Below are 4,226 nucleotides of genomic sequence, written 5' to 3' on the forward strand. Positions count from 1 at the left end.
TATGCAAACAAAGGCTTATTATTTGTACCAATCATAACCCTTCTGGAGGGATACCAGAGGATAAAAATGAGTACACTGCCTTCCAGGGCCAGCACAGGCCGTGTGGAGTGGGCTGTGGCCATGGCGATAGCAGTTCCCTGCAGCTTCTGGACTTAGCCCACAGGGACTATAAAATGGTGTCAGCAGAGCTCCAGGGGTGGGGTTGGGGGGCAGCCTGTTGCTCATCAAGGAGCTACTTGTCCCACAGCTCCTCACCTGGCACAGTTAATGTGTTTACATTCATAGTCGGGTTAAAGGGAGTTTTTGAAACTGGGTGTCATGTAGGCTTGGCTGGCCTGAAGGATCACCCTAAAGTCCTGATCTTGAGGCTCCACCTACCAGTTTCTGGGATGCCAGGCATGTAGCACCATAACTGGCTTTAAAGAGAGATTTTGGAGAACACTATAGCTCTGTCTCTAAGAACTTAACAGATGAGTTACTTTTAGCGCTCTACCTTTCTGTTTATTTACCTCCCCACTTAAATACTTGTTTATTGGCAGGAGGCTGGACGGGATGGCAGAATTAGCATTCACCTACAGCACTGCATACCAGTCACAGGGCAGCAAGAGTGATGGGAAAGAGCCCGAAGGCCCCTCTTCAATAACAGTGGTAGGTGGGGCCTGGAGTGTTGATAGAGCAGCTTTAGATGAGCTCTGGTTGGTCGGCATGGTTAGAGATGGAGAGAGATTCGCTGGCTGCAGTTCCTGACTGACCACTTGGGGTATACTCTCATTGACAAGTGAGGCTGTTGGCCAGTTGGTCACCTCCATGCTCTCCTCCTGCCCACCCCAGGCCTTTAGAGCAGAGGCCTGCAGGGCTTGGCCCCTGGGCTTCAGCAGGGGACATTTGTTGATAGCATTGAGGTTGATGGATGCCTCTTCCTCATTCTGCCCCCCAGACAGGAAAGTTCCCAGGGACAGCAGGGGGCACCGTATGATGAACTGCTGGGACAGTTGCCATGGAAATCTCATTGGAAAATTTCTGGGTGCAAACATAGCCTGGAGTGACCGTTTTGAGGTTTAGCAAAGTGCCTTCCAGATAGACACGGTAGTCGCTCAGAGCCTTGTAGACAGCAGCCGGCACCTTCTCAGTTACAAACAGGCAGTGCTCAAGTCATGGTCCTCACAGGTTGGAATTCCACAGTGGGTACAATGCTGTTCTACTGGTAGATGCTGCCATAACGGGCCAGAACATTGGAATTTTCCACGATAGTAAGGGTCGAGGGAGTATGTTCCCCAGTCTTGAGCACAGGGTACCACTTGGCAGAGTTGGCTCCATGCAGCCCATGGGTAGTGGTCTCGCCTCCGGTACCTCCCAGGGGCACCACATCCTTATCTGCCTTAATGCCTACACCACCACCCTTGGGCTTGATAACCTGGGGGAAGGGACATCCATCATCTGCCTTCTGGTACAGTGTCTGGTACATGGAAGAGGACAACCCCCTCCCGTGTAGGAATTTACAGGACCATCAGCACTCAGCAGCAGCTGGTGGTAGAGAGAACGTGCCTGGTCTCCGTGTTCTCTGTGCCAACGGACTGCAGGTGCTTGGCAGTGCTTCCAGGGGACTCTTCTGCAGCCAGGATGCCCTTACCTGGAGCCACAGCTCAGTGAGTGGTGTCAGACAGCTCCGTCTTCTGCTCTGTGCTCTGTGCTGAGTGTGGGCAGAGCACAGAGCCAGTGGTGGCATGTTCGTGGCACAGGACGGAGTGGATCTGCCGGCTCCGCTGGTGTGCGGGAAAGGGCCGAGGAGCAAGCCTGGCCGGGTCGCTAGGACCTTGTTCTCTGCCTCCCCTTAGGTGGTTTTGAGGCCGAGGCTCTTGTGGCCTGTAATGGCGTTGACCTTCCCTTCTCTACCTTTGCCAAGGGGTGCACTTGCAGATACAGACCACCTCAATATGCTTGGTGCTGGGATCCACCAGCTGAGCGCCATGTCCGCTCTGCTGGCCATTTCACACACCTGACCCTGAAAGGCTGACCACTCATCATTCTAACTCTGGCTTTCACTGTATGGGTCTCCCCAGCCAAGGAGAGTTCTGTGTGGCTGACTTTGTCGTCACCAAGGCTTCATGGAGTTTGACACTTTGCTCCTCTTCTGCGCTGTGCTCTTTGAATCTCTTTGCTAGATGCCTGAAGCACCCTGGGATGCAGATGCTGGAGGCAGAATGGGAAAGACCGCAGAGTGGAGAGGAGAGGGAGGCATTCACAAAGCTCTCGCAGAGATGGAGTGCAGGGCAGCAGGTTTAGATGAACTGACTGGACACCAGTGTAATGAGAGAGAGCTTGGTCCTCACAGATCAAAATGGGGTCCACACCAACATGGCATCTGAGTCTGTAGCAAGTGAGTCAGCTGGGGGGACAGTCCCCTACTTTCATGTCTGAAATACTGGTTTCAAGTAGCTCAGACTGGCCTATAGTAGAGGGTCGGTGTAAGCATGCGCTGAGACGACAGGCACACACACCATGAGTGTCCGCAAATGTTCTGAGAGCCGTGAGTGTTCTCAGAATTGTTAGAGACAGGCCACCAGCCGGGCGCCCTACTCCCATCCTCACTGGTTTATTCATTAAAAAAAATATATTTTTTGAGGACTGATACATCTTAGGAAGCCAGCGAGGGCTTCGTGCATGGTATCAGTGCTCTACCCTCTGAGTCCCCTCTCAAGCCCTAACAACATTTCATAGTAACAATCCCGCATCTTCGCCCTTAGGAGGTTCCTTTAGACTGCCACTTGTGACTTAGGTCCCTGCTGTCTTCCTACCCAAGCGCCGTCTCCATCACTGGCCCTCCTCCAGAGGCTATCCCTACACAGCAAGTAAAGATTTATCTATTATATGTAGGTACACTGCAGCTGTCTTCAGACACCCCAGAAGGAGGAGTCAGATCTCATTACGGATGGTTGTGATCCATCATGTGGTTGCTGGGATTTGAACTGAGGACCTTCGGAAGAGCAGTTAGTGCTCTTAACCACTGAGCCATCTCTCCAACCCCCTCCCAGTCTTAATTTACTGTCTCATCAAGGCTTCGCGGAGGAGAGCTAGACACTTGGCTCATCTGCTGTCCTAGTCTCTACCTCTTCCTTTGATAGCTGCAATGCACTAGGGAGTCAGATGTTGGGCATGGCACGGCGACACCCTGGCAGACACAGGGCAGGAGAGAAAACAGTAATACAGTCACAAATCCCAGCCAGAATAGGATCCCTGCACACTAGACAGGCCAAGGGGATGCACTAGGTTTGGATCAAGTGACAGAAACAAGAATGAGGGTAGGAACTTGGCTGAGGGAGTGCTCAGCTTAATGGCGTCATCCAGAGCCGAGGTCAGATAATCCTAAGCCTAAGGTCATTCTGAGCCACATGGTAAAAAACTCCAGGCCAGCCTGAGTGCTCAGGAGAAGCAAAGTCGAATGTGAAGGAAACTGAGGCAGAACCAGCTGATTAGCACTGGCCAATGGGAGCGATTGGGTCGATTTGCTTACTTGGCTGTGGGGATTTAGAGGAACAGAAATACTGCGCTGACCGAGAACGTTTCTCAGTAGCTGCTGAAGCACAGGGATCTGCAGTCAGACCTGCTCTAAGTCCTCCACAGTGTCCTCAGTCCTCACAAACAGCCTGTGGGCCATTTGTCGTTTGTGTTCGTGAATCACATGGAATCCGAGTAGGTTAGAAATAAACGGGCAGCCTTGAAAAGCACGCAAACCTGGCATTCACTCTAGAAGTGGCTTGAGTTGCTAAGAAATGGTAGAGCTGGGGTGGGGGTGGGGTGGCTGAGGACCTGAGGAGAAGGGGTTTCCTCCGGAGCCTCCGATGACCTCTTCTGAAAGTCTAGGTGGATCCACCCTTGCCTCCTCTCCCCAGCCACACCGTGTGGCGACCTGGTGATCTAAGCCAGGAGTGAGCGGCTCCCGCTCCTGTTAGGCCGGAGACTTCGCAGCATGACTGTAGCCACACATTTGCCCTGCCTACTGTGTTCTAGTGTTTTAGGGCACTCTGTGATCTTTTCTTGAGCTATGTTTTCACGTGAACACTGGGCATGCTCAGGAATGTGCCCATCCCTAAGTGCCTTCCACACATGAATCCATACATGTAAGCACCCCAGATAAATTCCTCACTTTTCTATTTCAAGAGTGTGCCATTCTTGGAAACTGTGCCTTCCTCTGGCGCCCCCCCCCCCCCCCCCGCTCTTGTGTGTGT

At 52.5% G+C, this 4,226-nt stretch overlaps 1 pseudogene; it reads right to left on the reverse strand.

The window, feature by feature from the left end:
- Nucleotides 1-681: 681 nt before the first annotated feature.
- On the reverse strand, nucleotides 682-3,655 carry LOC127672463 (fructose-bisphosphate aldolase A-like; annotated as a pseudogene).
- Nucleotides 3,656-4,226: the final 571 nt, after the last annotated feature.

The sequence above is a fragment of the Apodemus sylvaticus genome, chromosome 22 (genome assembly GCF_947179515.1).
Source record: "Apodemus sylvaticus chromosome 22, mApoSyl1.1, whole genome shotgun sequence".
Taxonomy (NCBI): Eukaryota; Metazoa; Chordata; class Mammalia; order Rodentia; family Muridae; genus Apodemus; species Apodemus sylvaticus.